The following is an 18989-nucleotide window of genomic DNA, read 5'->3' as shown; positions in this document are numbered from 1 at the left end:
CGCGGCTGTTATTTGTCCGACGCGTATATATCATACACGTGTGTATATACGTGTGTGCATCGCGATCGGCTTATGGATCGTGTATTATGCGCGTTTTTAACCAAAAATATTACGCCTGTAATGATTTAGCCATTGGGACTTTTATTTTAGTCCCTTTTTAGCTACCAATTTGGAGGTGTCGTCGTATTTTACGAGAGCGAGAGAAGATTTTATTATACGAATGGAAAATCCATGAGAAAATTTAAGTAATGAAGTGACATTAAACGACTGATCGATTAATTCTACCTCCGTTCTCCCAACGAAGTGGGCTGGATCATCAAAAAAATTAAAAAAACAAGCTCTTTTCTCCATATCTTCCGGGGCTCACGAAATGAATACTTTTCCACGCGAATGAGCTTAGACTGCAAATGTGTATAATATACTCTATGGCGCATCGTCGTGCCGCACATTCTATAATGCCAAGGCTAATTTGAGTGGACGCCAGAAATAATCTGCACCGAAATTCAACTCTCGGCCTCTCTTTCTCTCTCTTTCTTTCTTCTATACCTTACTAGCGCGCGCACGGACATCTCCGTGCAAAGTGAACACATTATATGATCGCTCGAGCAAAAAGAAAGCAATTCGAAATGAGAGAGAGAGAGAGAAGGCTTTCTCATCTCGCAGCAGAAAAAAAAACAAGCAAGAAATATAAAGAAGTACCCGAAGCGCGGCTCAAAGGAAGAACGAAGGTAAAGAAGAGGAGAAGAAGAAGAAGAAGAAGAAGAGAAGACGAGAGCAGCAGCAACAACAACAACAACAACAATAACAACAACAACATCGTCAACAACGAGAAGAAAAAGAAGAAGAAGAAGAAGAAGAAGAAGTAAAAGGAGTAAAAGAGAAAAAAACATCTCGGGGATATAATAATGAGTGGTGGGCATCAGGGGTAATTACCCCGCCCATTATTCCCGCCTTTCGACGTTCTTACATATATAGCCATGCACGGCTCTCTTGGACACGAGATGTGCACCTATTACCCTGCTCTCTTTCTCTCTCTTCTGCCCCCGCTTTATCCCGCAACCCCCGCCGGCAAATTACTGTTTCCCATGAAATTACGCACTGGTCTGCGCGGCAACGGCGGCGGTGGATCCAACTCGAGAGAGCTCGGTAATGTGCAGCCTATACATGTATGTATGTGTGTAAGTGTGTACACACATATTATAACACTGCATCATATATATGTATAATACGTCGTCCAGCTACAGCAGCGGAGGGCCCTCACGTACGACGACGATGCCTCGAGAGTCCGCGCGAGTTCACTCGTGCATCGAGTCCTCTTGCGTGTATGCGCGTCGGGGCCGCGTATATATGCGATACACGTCACAATTCGCTCTCGCACGCGCGCGCTTCATCGGACGCACTTTTCTCTCTTTCTCTCTCCTCTGAACGTGTGTACGGTGTGCGTACGTTTATGTCTCTTTTTGCTCTTTTTTTCTCCTCTCGTTGCCGAGGGTACTCTCTCGAACGCTCGAGTTTATTTATCGAGTAAACTTGGACATTTCTTCACGCGTTTATGTATTTAATAATAATGCTCGCACGATACAGCGCTGACCTAACATCCTCGTCGACTCGTCTCAGGTACATGGGGATTTTCTAACGAAACTCATCAAGATCACGAATGTATAAGAGTGTCAGGATAGATAGGGCTTTAATCTTGTGCCGCGTTACGAAATAATCATATATGGCGAAATGAAAAAGTAGTCCGCGAGCTTTTAGGTCTAATGCGTCGACTCTGCATACGAGAAAATTCTCGAGACGAGGCCCCTTTGCGTTGCAGCAGCTTTTAAGAAATATAGAAGAACGCGGAGGAAGCACTTGTATATCGCGCTTCGCACGCGTATTCTTGCAAACGCATCGCGCGAAAATTATGCGCATAGTGCGCCAAGTCGTATAATTCGCGTGCTTTGTGTGCCATCCGAGGTAAATGTCTTCGGCGCTTTTGGACTTTTTTTTGATGCAACACGTTGAGAGGTGGTCTCTCGCGGCACACGCGAGCTTTTTATCACTCGTTGATATACACGTCTCTTTGCGCTTTCCGCGATGATTCTCGAGTGCTCCTGAGAGAGAGATTGAAAGAGAGATGCATAATACGCGAGGTACAATGCTCTTTTCTCTGTCATGTTTAAAATTTAATAAAAGGTTTCATTTTTATCTCTCGCAAATTTTATCCGTATGTATAATTTCCAATTTATTTTCCGACGATTATATTACTTTCTTCACGAAAAAGCTCTGTGTAAAAAATATAATACCTAATCGTGTCCTCTTCGCTTTCCATCACTTGCTTTTATTATATATAAGGGTAAGGCTCAGAATTTTTTAAATAAACCTGCGCTCGTATGTCACCGATCTTGACGAGTTTTTGGTATGTTATAGTACATGGTAAAAAAGACCCAAAACCAAAATTTTAGACCCCCTCCCCCCTCCTACCCCCCACTTCCGGTATAAACGTCCATTTTCGATCTATATTTTTTCTGAGGACTTGGAGCTATTAAAAAATCTGAAAAAATTCACAAAAATACTTTTCAACAATCCAAACAACCTTGAATTTTTTCAGATTTTTTGAGTGCTTCAGGCCTTCAGATAAAATCATTAAAAATTTTAAAAATCGAGATACGGCGATATGAGCCGATATAGTAAACGGAAATTTTTTCAGTTTTTTATCGCATTGAAAAACATTCCTCAATTTTTTTCAGATTTTTTCAGATGACCTAACGCACCTTTTAAAGCCAAAAACCGCTTTTTTTGACGAAAATAATTTTTTTAAGATGATACGGAGCCTCGAAAAATCTGGAAAAAATTTTTTCTTGATTTTTTCATCAAAGTACATAACCTCAAATTTTTTCAGATTTTTTAATTGAAGACCATAGCTTCTAGGGCCGAAAAATGCTATTTTTAACAAAAAAAGGTTCCTAGAACCCGATGGTTCCGGTAAAAAAATTTGAAAATATTTTTTTTGGATTCCTTGACAAATTTTAATAAATTTTGACCGTTTCAGAATTCCGATCGAAGCCTCCTAGCTCAATCTAGAGCATCAAAATAGTTTTATCGTTTCTTAATGTCTTCAGAAACCGTCTTCAGAAATTTGCATTAATCTTTGTCCTGCTCTAGATTGAGCTAGGAAGCTCCAATCGAACTTTTGAAAGGGTCAAAATTTATTAAAATTTGACAAGAAATTCAAAAAAAATTTTTTCAAATTTTTTCACCGGAACCATCGGGTTCTAGGAACCTTTTTTTTGTTAAAAATAGCATTTTTCGGCTGTAGAAGCTCTCGCCTTCAATTAAAAAATCTGAAAAAATTTGAGGTTATGTATTTTGATGAAAAAAACAAGAAAAAAATTTTTCCACATTTTTCGAGGCTCCGTACCGTCCTAAAAAAATTATTTTCGTCAAAAAAAGCGGTTTTTGGCTTCAAAAGGTGCGTTAGGTCATCTGAAAAAATCTGAAAAAAATTGAGGTTATGTTTTTCAATGTAATAAGAAACTGAAAAAATTTCCGTTTACTATATCGGCTCATATCGCCGTATCTCGATTTTCAAAATTTTCAATGATTTTTTCTGAAGGCCTGAAGCACTTAAAAAATATGAAAAAATTCAAGGTTGTTTGGATTGTTGAAAAGTATTTTTGTGAATTTTTTCAGATTTTTTAATTGCTTCATGTCCTCAGAAAAAATATAGATCAAAAATGGACGTTTATACCGGAAGTGGGGGGTAGGAGGGGGGAGGGGGCTAAACATTTTTTTTTGGAACCTTTTTACCATGTACTATAACATACCAAAAGCGCGTCAAGATCGGTGACATACGTGCGCACGGTTTTGTAAAAAAGTATTATTTTGACCCAAATATATAAGTTAGTAATATATGAAAATCAATATATGATTTAATGTTTGATAATGGAGAAAAGTGCTGGAGAGCCTTTTTGTTGGAAATAGTTGAAAGTTTTAAAAATAAATACTCCAAAAGGATTTGATCATTTTAGAAAATTGTTACTACGGAAAAGAAACTTAAAAATCAAAATATGATGGTTTTTAACCTGAATTTTTTAGACACGTTTTTCATCACATTTTATCGTGATTTTTAATTTCTAAAAGAAACAGATTCGAACGTAAACAAAATTTTTTCAAACTGTCCAAAGCATACCTGTGATTTGTTTCGAAATTTTTTCAAGACCATTTTGAAAAATGAGCGTGCCCTTCCTCGACTGTTGGGACGAAAAAACTACTCTACAACTGAATCTTACACGGAGAAAAAAATATAATAAATATTGTTAGAATTCACAGTAAAAATTACTATAATATCTAGTAAAGAGGTGACATCGACACATTTTAGTAATTTTTACTATTCAATGTAGGAAAAATTTATTCTTTTGAATTCTATCAAAATTTCCCATTTATTACAGTAATTTTTATATTATGAGTAGTAATGTTTCTTGTTTGAATAGTAACTTTTCTTGTTTGAATAGTAATTTTTCTTATACATATTAATAATCATTGATATAAACTGTATTAAATTTTCCGTGGGTAAATGAAATTTAGAATAAAAATTTTTTTTCATTAATCGATTGATTTGATCTCATTGGAGGTTTGAAGGTGTATTTTTCGAATGACAATTTTGGAAATTTTATTATTTTCGGGACTAGTCGTATCAAACTCTAACCGCACGCTCGCTGTATTTTAATCCTACCTAATCTAAATAACCTAATACTACTACTAAACGCACGCTCATATAGTATAACATGTTAGTAAGCTTGATTATTGCGTTTTCATCTTCTATATATAGTAAGCTGGTTCAAATTTTAGCCACTTGCGGGTATGCAAAGCGACATCTAGCCATGATATTGGAAGTTCATTCACACAAGAAAAGTTACTGTACGCATAGCAAATTTTGCTATACAAGGTGTACTTTTTCGTGCTTGTACAGCAACATTTGCTAAGATCATATTATTTAGTATTATGTTTCTTAACATATAATATGTAACTATAAAATAAAATTTACTACAGTGAAATTTTTACTATACACTATAGCAATTATTGTACCGAGTTTTATTAAAATATTTAATACCTTTAAGAATATTTGTTTTAATATTATCAAAATTCCTGATAATAGATCGATGTCACCTCATTACTATTTAGAATAGTAATTTTTACTGTGAATCCTAACAATATTTGTTGTATTATTTTCTCCGTGTAGCTACGACTTTTTTTCCTATTTAGATCCAAACAAACTCTTAAAACTTTGGGAGCGGGGTTCTATGCAACTTGAAATTAAGGGACACCCAAGCATCGGTATAAGGCATATCCGTGAGTTCCAGGCGGGTGCGATGTTAACATTATACATGCGCGCCGCAATTGCTCGAAATTACATATGCCCAATACATAATGATAGAGCAAAAGATCGGTAATTCGCTTGTAACGTCTTTTTAAAATACGTACAGCTGGCCTTTTTTTTTCTTATAATACACCGTGAAGAAGGTGCCGCGCTTTTATATAAAACGTTCGGACGAGCCATTACCAGCAAAATTACGTTCGCTCTCGTGCCTCGCGATAGTTTTTATTGTAACATCGGTATTCATTACTTCGGAAAGAATTAGGCGATATTATCAAGTTTGAGGAACGAAAAGTTTTGCGCTCGTCTCACGATCGCCGACGTTTATCGTTTACCAAAATGTTTTCGAGTTCTTTGTTCTTTTTAGGGTAGTTGCTTCAAAGTCGATGCTCGATATAAAATCAATATTTTTGTTTAGTCTGGTCAATCGATCGGTAATATTCAATCGAACGAGCAAATCTATTTCATCGGAAAAACGATGATATAATTCAGATGAAATTGACATACAGCTCGCCTTATAAGCACTCACGCACGAAACGGCCATTGCTAATCTAAATAACGCAATGCAAACATACATCCGTGCAGACGAGATCGATACAAGGTTTTGCTGAGTCGCCGTGTGCCACGAAAGCGATCAGAGAATTTTTTCGTCGCAGAGTGAAAACAACGAGCGCGGCAGCTCAACGAGGATACGTGTATACGACCTATTATAAGTTCGAATTCGAGCGGAAAGTAAGAGAGAAGAATCGAATTGAGCTGCTGAGAATCGCGCATGATCTTGAGAAGAATAAAGCAAGGTTGCGCTCGGCAGCAGCAGCAGCAGCAGCAGCAGTGAGAGAGAGAAAGAGGAAAAGGAAAGATTCCGGAGGAGTATAAGATGGACATGGCTGAATGACTGATGCGCTGCTCCGCTTTTTGTCTGTCTCGCGATCGTATACCCCCCCACACATTCACACAAACACACTCTTTCTTTCCTACAAAGCCGAGAGAAAGAATCGGTTGTATAAACTCGAAAAATTAGAGGCTCGCGAGCGACCGGTTTTCCGTATACTCCACTGGGACCGGGTCGCGCGGATTCTCACGTGTGTATGTGTGTGTGCACTTGCCGCTCACGCAGTCACACAAAAGTCTCTCGATGTATAGTACTATATTGAGGATTCTTCGTGACTTTTTGCGCGCTGACCAGTGCAAGTGTCTGTGTTCGTGTGCGTCTCTCTTCCGCCGCGAGGAGAATCTCTCTCGAGTCCTATATATGTATATACAGCGAAGTTCCGAAGATCGGTGCGCCAGCGACGAGCGCGATCCCTTTGTGAAGTGCTCACGGCGCACTGCATCCTATATATATGTATAGTGTATATTATATGCAGTTCTCTCGTCCGCGCGATCGCGGCGGAGTCACGCGAGGGAGGCGTACGGCCGGCCGGCAAAAGATATACGAGGCCGACGCGGCAGCGGCAGCAGCAACTGCAGCGTACCGAGTAAAAGAGAGAGAAAGAAAGAGAGAAAAAGATAAAGGGGGAGAGAGAGAGAGAGACGAGCGGCTTTCAACTGACAGACAGGCCGCGCACCACGAGAGACGCGCGCTCATCTTTTCTTTTGCTGCCCCGCGTATATATCCTATACATATAGGTATAAGACACTGTGTGCATCGCGTAGCAATCGAGAGATCCATCGGTCGGCGTTCTCTCCGCGCTTTGCTACCGTTTTCTTCTTCTTCTTCTTCTTCCTCTTCTTCGTCGTCCTTTTTTTGTATTCATTCTTATTTTTTTTCTTAGCGCACGCAGCGATCCGAGAGAGCCGAGAGGCCCGCATGTGCTGCGCTACGTAGCATGGATCGGTGGACTTTTTAACGTGCTTTGGGTCCCTCCGCGCGATACTCGCTTCTTTTCATCGTTCGCTTCGTTGCCCCTTTTCTGCCATCTGCACTCACACACACATACATACACGTTAAATGCCGCGGCTCTTCCATCACACAGCCTTCGCAGCAGCAGCAGCAGCTCCTGTTATTTTATTATTTTACTTTTTTGCCATGGATGCCGAGCTGATGCTGCTGCTGCTACCGCTGCTTTTTTGCCGCGTCGCTTTTACTCATCTTCGATTTCACCGTGTCCACTTTCCGCCGCCGCCGTCGCCGCGAATCCGCCGCTACGTTTTTACGACTGCATTTCATCACTTTTTTTCCTCTCTATCTCTCTTACTGTCCGCAGGTATGTTGTGTATCTGTGTGTGTGTGTGCCCTTTAAGTAGAAAAAACAGCAAAGCCGATGATACCGCTGAAATAGAGACTTTTTGCCTCGCTGCTACATCTGCGGGCTTTATACACCGTGATAATTTTCAAAAGGCCGCGCGCGCGGGCAAAAGCATATCTCGCTGCGGCGGCATTGCTCTCGTTGTTTTCAACATTCGCTACATTTTTATCCCTCTCTTCGCATTTTTTGCTGCACGCCTTTTCGAAGGGTTCTCATATACGGCAGCTAATTCTTCTTTTCTTTCATCGGAATTATTTATCCCTTTGATCTTTCTCGAGGCCTAGCGCACAGTCTGCGCGACGTACGATCTTGTTTTCATGTTACAATCGAGACTTACGCGCGGTGAAAAATTAATTTCATGCGCCTTATAATGATACAATGATCGCAATAAACGCGATCGTATCGAAAATTAACGTCAAAACGCGAAAGCTTTATTGCTGTCATTAACTGTACCTATATCCTAGACGCGCAGCTGGACGGTTTTTCTTCTTTTTTTTTCTTTCATTCGTTTCTGCACCGAGCCAAACAGTAAACTGCGTCAACACTAATGGCACTACTTCTGCTACTATTACGGATGATTGACAATGACGCGCGCGCATCCCTTAACGCACACCTGAAATTGGTTTTCTCGTTAATGCACGCTATGGCGCGCGTTCCACAATTTATACTTCTTTTTCCCATTGCCGTGCCCATTAAATTTTGCTCTCGCGCACGCGTAGCTTTACAGCAACGCAGTAATCATCGTAGTATAGCTATGTGCGAACGTCCCGTTCCATGGAGCTCGTTATTTATATTATATAAGAAAGAGAGGAAAAATCGTTAACATGCTCGCGAGCGCGATTCGATGAAGTAATTATTGTTAGGCCTAGTTCTTGGATTTTTTTATTGGCACACTCTCCCTGATCGGTATAGACGTCGATTTGCGACGACGCTTCGGACGGTTTTGTTTTGTCGTTTGCGAATCGCGAGATTTTTATACGATTAGTCGACGTTTATGATGGATGGGAAGAATCGTTATAATGAACATATCGATTTTATAACTTCTTTCGTCATTCGCGATCGAAGAATCTCTAGTATCATATATATTTTAGCATTTATATACGATACCGCACGCACAAGACAAAATCTCTATCGTGCGTAATTGACCAGTTGTGTCGCTTTGACCCATTCCGCCCCACATCCGGGCATAATGTATACGTATACGTGCAGATCACGATTTCGCAAGCCTAATATAGTCCCTAACGAAGCAGCAGAAGCACCAGAGCTCTTATAGCCGGGCTTAGAAATGAAAACGAAAATGTGTCCAAATAATCGCTCGGCGTAATAATACAAGGAGTTAATGCACCACGAAATAAGAGGGAAATAAACACAGGCGGAGAAAAAGACGCAGGGTATATTAACGCTGTGTAGTAGTGTAGCCGAGCGAAAGAGAGAGAGAGAGAGAGAGAGACGTAGGCGTAACTCTCAATTATTAAGTCCTGGCCATTCCCGGAAGATTCGGAATTATAGAGCGCACGGGTAGGTACACACTACCATACAACTACTCTCTGCAGCAGCAGTGAGTTTTGAATTGGTTTTTAGCTCGCCTGCCTTTCCTTCTTTTTCCCATCTTCTTCGTCCTTCTGCGCTGCGCGGCTTGCCGACGTCATTTTTGCTGCTTTTAAATCGCTTCTTCGTTTCTCGACTCGTTCATTTTTCTATCTCTTATTTTTTTTTTTACTTTTTTCTTCAAACCATAATATCTTTCTATGACGTTTCTATGGGCAGTGTGCGCTTAGAGTAGTCTCATTATCGAATACCGAGAATTAATATTGATTAGATAAAAGGATCTCTTGCTGGGTCACATAATTGGCTCGATACATTAAACGGGTATATATACATGAATGTAATTGAAATGTAATGGTATTAATTTCAGCACTTGGATTTCATACTTTCAATGGATAACGTGTAGCAACTTGTTTTTTTTTTCATTCCGAATCGTACGTATGCTTCCTTTCTGTTTCTCGTTCTGTTTCTTTCTTTCTGTTTTTTTTACATAATATGTAGTATAGCAGTCGTACTGGCTATTGCCGAGTCTTTATTTTTCCTTTTCATTCGGCGCGCGCGACATGCATACGTACAAGATTTATGACCGATAATTTTTACATGTGTTTCGAATTGAGATTTCTTGCTTGATATCCCATGAGCGCCGAAGCTTTTACCGTTAATTTCAATCGAAATTTAAATAATTCTCTCCCTATATTTGTTCAATCCAACGCGAAGCGTTCATATTATGCATATAAACGTGCTTTCTTAACCGCTTAAAGGTTCCCCGAGGTTGATTATTTTAATTTATTCCGCTGCTCTCGGATACATTCAATCATAAATTTAAGCGAGTTATCATCAAGTTCTCGTGATCGTTGATTTATTTATTGAAAACGTAATTATGATAATCTTTGCGATTAACGCGATGTAAAGGGAATAAAAATTTTTAAACCTAAAATAATATTTGAGTAATACCCGACGAACTAGGATAAATGTGGGTGTTACTGCGGCTTTTTTAGGTTGTTTTCCAACCTTCGATATTAAACGTTGTAAAAAGATTTGCCTAATAATTTTTTTTAAGTTATTGTTCAGGATCTCGGCTAAACAATTCAAATATTAAAAATTATTTAATTTAAATTCAATATTATTAAACAGTACTTTAAAAAATAAAAATGGATGCATGTATTACTGCGGTACATGCATGCATTACTGTGCATCTATTACTGCGGATGACCTAATGCTGCGCATGTACTACGGTGGTTTTTTTTAGGTTCAAATGCAAGATTTCGATAGTATTAAAATTATTTTCACCTCATAAATAAAAAAAATGTTTCTCAAATGGTTTTGGAAAGGATTTTTCGTCTTTATTCGGAGACATAAAACTTCAACACAATCAAGCAGCTGCTTTTTAGTTATGGGATGCCCTTTTTTACGTTGAGTTACAATCCAGTCCACTATCTCATCCTCTTCAGTTTTAGTAAAAACTGTTGAACGTCCTGACCTGTTGCTTTTATTTTTTCCTGGTTTTTGAGCTCAGATTGTTGATTCAGGTACCTTGAAAGTACGTGAAGCTTCGGCGATGGTACTACCTTTTATGACGGCTTCAACAGCAAGATTAACATTGTCTTGAGGGTAATTTTTTCTGCGCACTAAATTCACTTTGGTTTTGTTATTATATGGTACAATTTTTTTTTAATTTGCCCATGATGCTTTTACTGTAAGTTTATTAAATAAACATTGAGATTGGCGAATCGCGAAGTCATAGATCCATGATTATTTGGTTATGTTACCCCAGTAATATGCGCAGCGCTACCGCAGTAATATACACATTTCAATAAAATAATGTACCTAACATTGTATCAATGAAAAAGAATAGAAAATAATTTTAAATCGATATAAAAGTTAATTGAATATTTTCTGCATCACTTATGCTTACTGATAAAATTATCAATTTTCTTTCCAAGTCGATGCAATTAGTCAAATCAACTACAACAAAATGTGCCTAAACACAACAATTTTCTCCTTTTTTTGCTTGATTCCAAGAATCACATTTTAAGAATGCTTTAACAATTATTAGCTTCATTGTTATCTATTAATTTTCAACTCATAGGATGAGAAAAACTTACTTTAAATACTGATATAGTTAAGTTACAGTCATATGCATTTAGAAAATCATAATATTAGTTTATTCTTCTCCCGCAGTAATAGGTGCACCCGCAGTAATACCCACATTTACCCTATCTATTTCGTCGAGTTCGATTCGAGTCAGGGAAATTTGAGAACCCTAAAATGCGGATGATGTGGTAGTGATGAATACACAATTTTAGATCGTTTACTTCAAATCGTCGCCCCAGCGCAGGAAGGTATCTATTTCCATTCTGTAGCAAGAAGGATACTTACTCGCGCGCAGAGGCAAAAAGGTATCTAACTCGGGCGGAGAAGCAAAAAAGTAGCTTACTCAAACGCAGTGGCAAGAAAGTTTTTGCTCGCTGAATTTAGGTTGGTAACGCAGCCGTAAATGATGAAATTTTGTTTCAACATTCAACATTCAACTTTTAATTCAAAGTCATTTTGCTCTAATACAAAACAAAATTTTACCATTTAATTTTCTAATCTAAATTACCAAATTAAGCGCCTATTACATATTATATGTGTTTTTCGATCGAGCAATTGAAAGAATTCGAACACCCAAAAAATACAAGTACTTAACTCGACGTTATTTTTTGGCATAATTTTTAAATTATATCGATGATAAATTCTGTTAGATTTTCAATCTTAAATTTTTTTACAGTCTTGTGCAACGCTGAAACGATTATTTCTACATGTCAAAATCACCCTTGAAATAAACAACACTATTGACAAAAAAAACATAACGTCTACAAAAACATTAACAAAAAATTAAATCGTCTCTCGCAGCAATAGGATTTCGAAACAAGTTTGGGAAAGGAATCAAAGAGGCACAACGACGTCGAGAGGCTCTACATAGCGCACAAGTTATACAGCATAGAAACATATATAAGCGAAAAAATCATCGGCAAAAGAGAGGATCACCAAAATGAAACGGAGAAAGAGAGAAAAAACTCAAGGCTTACGAGCGGTGGCGCATGTATAAATTTAATGTTAGCTGACAAAGTCCCAACGGTTTTCTATATACTTCTCTATATAAATACAGCAATGTGCGAGGTGCGCACACGAGTATTTCAGAGCAATTGCAGCTATACGACGATCTCTGATCATCATACCGTAGGCGAAGATCGCGCAATTCACGGAGCCGATCAGAGAGAGAGAGAGAGAGAGAGAGAGAGAGAGAGAGAGAAAAAAATCGAAATTATTTTTTTATTTTCTATAGTAATCAAGAGCATCGTTAAGAAACACACGCTTATGCTCACCTTTATACTGCGTGAAATAATATTAACGCTTTAAACAACTGCAACGGTTTCGTACGTCGAGAAAGAAAAACAGACAAGGTCGACGATCAGATTGTGAAAATGTATTGCTTAGGGAAGAGTCAATGTTCGAAGAACTTGAGAAAAAAAATCATTAGTCCTGTACGACGATCATCTCTATACAATCAAGATTCATTAATTAACGATCGTATAGAAATTGTGTGACGAAACAATTACGCATTATACGAACAAAAAGAGATCGCGAGCTGCATAAATAAAATATCCCTCTCAACTCGAGCATACACGCTCTGTTCTATATGGATTTGAAAAAAAGAGTAAAAAAAGGTCCGTGCATTGGTGTTCTGTCGAGTATCCCGCGATCGTTTAAACAAAGGTAATATACTCGTGATGAATTTTACTGAGCCGAGAAAGAAAGAGAGAGAGAGAGAGAGAGAGGAGAGCTAAGAAAACGTCCAAGTCAATTTATAAGATTTTACAGTATGTGTATGCATATGCGTTATGATAAAATAAACGTGTGCGATAAGTACCGAGGAAGAAAGAAAAAAACAAAGAAAAAGAAAGAAAATAGTTGATGCCGTCAAAGGCGTTTAGCGAACCAATAATGCTCCATATATTTCTATATTGAAAGGAAAGTGACGAAAAAAGAAAACGAAGTTATCGATCGTTCATGAACGTGGGTACTCAAAAAATTATCAAATTTTTGTACAAGACTTCGTACTAAAGACATTGAATAAATAATTACCACAAAATGTCATTCATTGTCCGATAATAATGTTGTTTCCTGTTATGCACCTTACAATCGTAAAATGAATTTCTTAACGCGTCTATGCTATACCATGGTTTTTCGGCCTCGTACCAATGCACTCGCTCTAGCATCTCGTCGTTGTTAAAAACCATCGACTATATTAATGAATTTCACCGCGTGGTTTACCGCATTCACGTGCACACACATATGAGTAAATCTCATGAAATTTTAATATTTTGCCATTAAAAAAAAATTTTTTTTTTTTTAAAGCACACTCGTGAAATTTTTTTGGGGACTTACAAGTGATTTAGAAACCTGAAAAAAATAGTGCCCATAAAATTTGGGTGAGGGCCTTCGAGGATTTGAAAAAGTACATGTTAAAGCTGAAGCTGATGAGCCATATTTTATACCATATTGATGGACAATATTTGCTCCTAAATTTTGTTAAAATTTTAATTTTTTGACATTTAAAAAAAAACACATAGCGTTATCTTTTCCAAAATGTCGAAAACTAAAATGGGCAATATAGACTGTGCCATTTTAAGTAAAACTGTTGATGTGCATCGCAAAATTCGATTAAAATGCACTCAAAATCAACAATGGGCGCGGGCAACACCCATGTTTATATCGTATATAACTTTTTTTACAAAGCACGCACATCAAAAATAGACATACCACCCGATTCTGCTACTCAAAAACTACTTTTCCCCATGATTTCGTGATGATTCATGGTGGGGCCAATTGGGATATTGGGATTTTGTAAAAAAAATCATTAAAAAACTAAAAGTCGAGTTGAATTTTTCTCAAGAGTGTAGAAGGCGCGGGTAACGACGCACACCAGTCAGTGACATTTTTTTCGAAAGTTCACTCTCTGAGGAATGTTTGGTGATGGTTTGGATAAAAAGCTCGATGGGCCTATCGGGAATCAGAATTTGAAAATTAAAAATAGGATGCATTGAATTTCAAAACGCATAAAAAACGCTATAAATTGCATTTTTTTTATGAATTCAAGTTTGGACCCCACTGGAAGTTGTTCTCAAGAAAAAAAAAGTTGAAAACTTAACGTTAACAATGCGAGGAAAGGTATATTTTAGGTTTACACAAAAATATTGTGCAGTTTACACGAATATTAAAATTTCGTGAGATTTACTCATATGCGCGTGCATTCAGCTGCACGCGAAATAATGTGGAAAAAAGTACATCATTACAAGGACTCTGCGCGGCATATTGTAAGAGAGCAGATGCACATACGCAGCGCGTATACCATATTTCGACGTACATACACACACATGTAGAAATGGCTTATTCATTACATATTGCACATTATATGTACGTATGGTCCGTGTGTGTGTGTGTGCGTGCGTGCGAGCGCAAGCTATTACGATTGAAAATGCCGCGCGCCGAATGAAGTTGCGACTCAAGTCAGCAGCAACAGCAGCAGCAGTAGCCATACAGCCACCGGTTCTGCGGCAATTGCGATAAAATGTGCAGTTAGCTTAATGTTTATAACGCGCGTCTACCTCGCGCTCCGCGTAATGTTCCTTGCGTATATAGAGGCCGCGAAGAGCACATTCGTATGGTGGAGCACATATGCCTCATTTAAATAGATCTCCCTGGTGAATATTATTTTAATGCGTATTAAGCGAACTCCTCGCGCGGCCTCTCTCGCATCGGGACATATTTATACGTGACTCGCGCGCACACGGGCTACTTTATGGATATTTATTGTACATGTATGGCATCGGGTGAGTCTGACACGACCGTTAAAGTAATAGTGATGACTGCTGTGTTATTGTACGACTAGACGATCGTTGCTTTTACAACTGTACAGTATGACGCAACTAAAATCGGCCCGTATAGCGATTCTTTTCGTCGATCGTAATATATTTAAATAAAAATCAAAAAGAGTTGGTCTATGTGACGAGCGAAATAATTATCGTTTTTGTATTATTGCGAACGAAATCGAATGAAAAACTTAATATTTTTTAGACTGTACATCATCCCTTTTCCAGAGGAGGAGACGGTTTATCCCGAAATTCATGTTTATTCAAAACATTCCTATACTTCAGTTCTAAGTGACTTTAGAAAATTAGTACAATAAAACCTTTTTTATAGGACACTGCAGATATTTTCAGAAAAAAATACTTCAAGAGTCGCATCACTTTCTTAGATTGCGGCTGAAGACTATTCACCATACAGAGAAATAAAAAAAAGGCGAAATCAAATCGAGTGTGCTTCAGGGTTCCATTACGAAAAAATTTACAGAATTTCGTTAGAACGTTAACTGCGATACCCTCTAAATTTTTTAATGGACCTTAAAGTCTAACGACCATGAATAATTCGATCGAAAAACTCCGAAAAAGTGTCGACGAAAGGCTAATAAAGCAAAAACTAACAGAAATAGTCTCGTATACTCATAGCCTATGTGCTCATGTAAACGCAAACATTCTTTACTGTTTCCGAGTATACGAGCGGGCACGATTTTTGAGATGACGAATATTTTGGAGTTTACGATATAATTCTACCTTTTTTCGTTGTAAACTTGTGAGAAATTTTACATAATAATATATACTTCTCACTTTGATTTTAATTTTAATCATTTCGATTTGAGAATAATAAATAATTTATTTAATTTTAAACAATGAAACATTTAGACAACTTCGTTTCAGCAATTTCATATACTTTTCATCAAGATTTTCGAGTCAGTCGGTTGCACGGTCGACTCGCGTCTCGAGCCGCGACAACCCCAAGTTGTACAACACACAAGTCAGCGAGATGCCGCTCGCCTACGACATTTATATTCCCTCGCACGTGAACTTTTTTGGCGTATATCATCTTTACGTATCTTTCGCCATGAGTGCAGAAGCACGTGGTTCGTGGCATTTGTATATACAGAGTTTATATGGGCATTTTTATAGCGCGAGCCGCTGCGTGCGTGCACGTACTCGCTCGAGTCGTTTATAAAAAAAATGTGAAACAAAAAAGATAATGGAGAAAGGAAAGAGAAAGAGAGAGAGAAATTAATTTAAAAAGAGTTCATAAACTTTTTTTCACGAAGGATTAATGCTGTAGAGTGACGAATGAATGTATAATAGTCTGCTTATGATAATACCGCTTTGATTCTTCACCTCTAGGTGGCGAGTAACTTTATCTATAAATCTGCAAATGGTAAAATGAAAATATTTGTATATAAGTTCTCTTGACTCTTCATATGTGTTTCAACGGTCTATCAATGCATGTGATTTCTCACTTCGAAAAATTTTTGGTACACAATCTCATGGCCCTTCGATGTTCGAGAAACTTTTTCGTTGGTCAAAAACTAGTCATAAAATATTGTGCATTTCTACCAGGGTGCACGTGCGCCAATCACTTGATACACAGCGATACCATTATACGCGAAAAATTGAATTTCGCTGCGGCTTTTAATTATAAAAGAAAAGGCGTTCCAATGTAACGCGATGAAATTCCTCCCACTGTCAAAAGTTTTCATACTTTATGGGCCATATAATGGCGAAATTGATACGAAATTCAATTTCGCGCATACGTATTCGTAAAATATGTGCAATATACGCGAATGAAAATAATAAAATTAAAATAAATAAATAAAAAAAAGATCGTATCAACCCTATATACTCAACGGATTGCCCGCGCGCGCGTATAAAGAAAAAATCGTCGCTACAGCTGTCCTTCCGAGAAGCAATATTGTGCGTATATATGTATCTATGAAATGGTACTGCAGGGTGAACTCTCACAGCGCATTTATTATTAAATGCACGAGCCAAATCCATGTGTAGACTGACATTCGCGCGAGGTAGGCCGAGCTTTAATAATAATTTTTGGCCTTTAATGCGTATTATACTACGTGCTCGCATACACGGCTCGCAGGATTGCGGCGCGCGCGTAAAATTACGCCTGTGCGTGCGACGTTAATTAATCATCGCGGACGATGATTAAACGCGCCGCGCAGCGCGTAAAACTTGTAATTATTATTTTCTCTCTTATCTCTCTCTTTCTCTTTCGAGCGTGCCCACCGCCGCGCCACGCCACGGAGTATAAAGCACACGCGCGTGCATTGTATCGCGTATCGTACGCGCAATCTCGATTTGGGACTCGCTGCTGCTGCACGTGACGGCCGATTTTGCATTGTATGATATAATTGTGTCACGTCAAAATAATAATCGCATGTTTCGCGCGAGTCAAAGTGCGTCGAATTAATTTATCGTCGAATCGAGTCTATGAAGTCATAAAGCTATGAATCCGCAACGAGTTCTTTGGCCATTTTCAGAAAACAAAGTGTCGAATTGTCTCGCTAATTGTCACTCTGTGACTCTTTCTCTCTCTCTCTCTCTCTCACTTCTCTCACACGCGACAGCCAAAAGCGAGCGACAACTTGAAAAATGTCAGCTATAAATCGTCAAGGGAAACGCACCGCATCGTCTTTTCTCGAAAGCCAATGTATATCAACTGCTATTGCACATCGTTGATCTTGCACTGAAATGTGTCCGTACGATATATATCTATATTATTCCATCCATCTAAGCCATATATCCATGCGATGGATGTAATATGTGTGTGGTGCTGGGCGCGTATATATCTACGAGCACTTCGTACTTATAATGTGTGCTTTTATATACGTAAGCCTGCAAATAGATGTAAAGGTTGGCTTTCTACGAAGGCTAAGTTGGCCGCGCGCGCTCGCGACGTACCGGGCGTCGTGCCCAAGATTTCCACGTCTTTTTTTTCTCTTTTGCTCTTTACTTGTTTTTATTTTTCTTTGTTTCTTGGCCGCTGCATCAAAGAGCGTAACGAAATACGACGACGTCGTAGCACCGACACACAGAGAATATCTCCAAAGTAGAGAGAAGTCCTTTGCCTTCGTAGTCAAAACATTCGCGACTTTCTTCAATTTTCATGTTTATCGAGTTTGCGGATATTTTAAATATGATTGAGTGTTTATATATGCACGATCGAGGGACTTCCTGCGCAGCTTCTACGATGTTTCGAAGAAAGATCCATTCATTGACCGTAATTTTTATCTTTATTGCACGATTCAAACAAAGAGTCACCCTAAATTAGGCAATTGTATATTGTGACGAATCGATGCGTAAAATAAAAAAATTTTCAGCCACAAATAAAAGCCATTATCGTTAAACAGGTTTACAAAAGCTGGACTCGATGCACGAAAAAGCCGAGAAATCATCGTGTGGTAATTTAATTCGAGCAGCTACCATTGACAGTTTCAAATTAAAGCCGCAGTCATACTAAAGTAAATTATTGAAATGACCATCAATTCGTTGGAAGCAGAGCGAGATGATATACCTAATTTATAATAGAAAAATATATCGTTGAAAACCATGGAGCGATTCGTCATATACTATAAAAACAGCTCGAATGTTTGCGCACACGCGAGAGCACGAATCAACAAACTCTTGCCGCGCACGCCAAGAGTTTATGAACTTTCTAAAACGTGTATATAACCAAATGTTATTTTTAAGAGACACATCGCGAAAGATAAGAGCAAAGAAATTCGACTCGCGGCCGGCGTATATGCGTATATTAAATGCAGCGCACTGTCGGCGGCGGAAGTACACACACACGCGCGCATACAGACATAGCTGACTCGAGCGAAGGAAACCGATCCGCATCGGGAATTAACTAAGCGAAAAGCGTCGCAGGAAGCGTGTCCGCGCGAATATCATAACAGT

At 38.5% G+C, this 18989-nt stretch overlaps 1 protein-coding gene across 1 annotated transcript in view; it reads right to left on the bottom strand.

Annotated features, from left to right (window-relative positions):
• The window catches only part of LOC106652152 (frizzled-4-like), a 37670-nt gene that overhangs the window by 12999 nt on the left and 5682 nt on the right, over positions 1-18989 (bottom strand). The gene's annotated exons all lie outside the window — the stretch shown is intronic.

This window comes from Trichogramma pretiosum, unplaced genomic scaffold (assembly GCF_000599845.2).
Source record: "Trichogramma pretiosum strain Unisexual culture from Peru unplaced genomic scaffold, Tpre_2.0 scaffold6, whole genome shotgun sequence".
NCBI classification, from domain to species: domain Eukaryota; kingdom Metazoa; phylum Arthropoda; class Insecta; order Hymenoptera; family Trichogrammatidae; genus Trichogramma; species Trichogramma pretiosum.
Note: the sequence above shows the minus strand (reverse complement) of the source record. Positions and strands in the feature narration are given on the sequence as shown.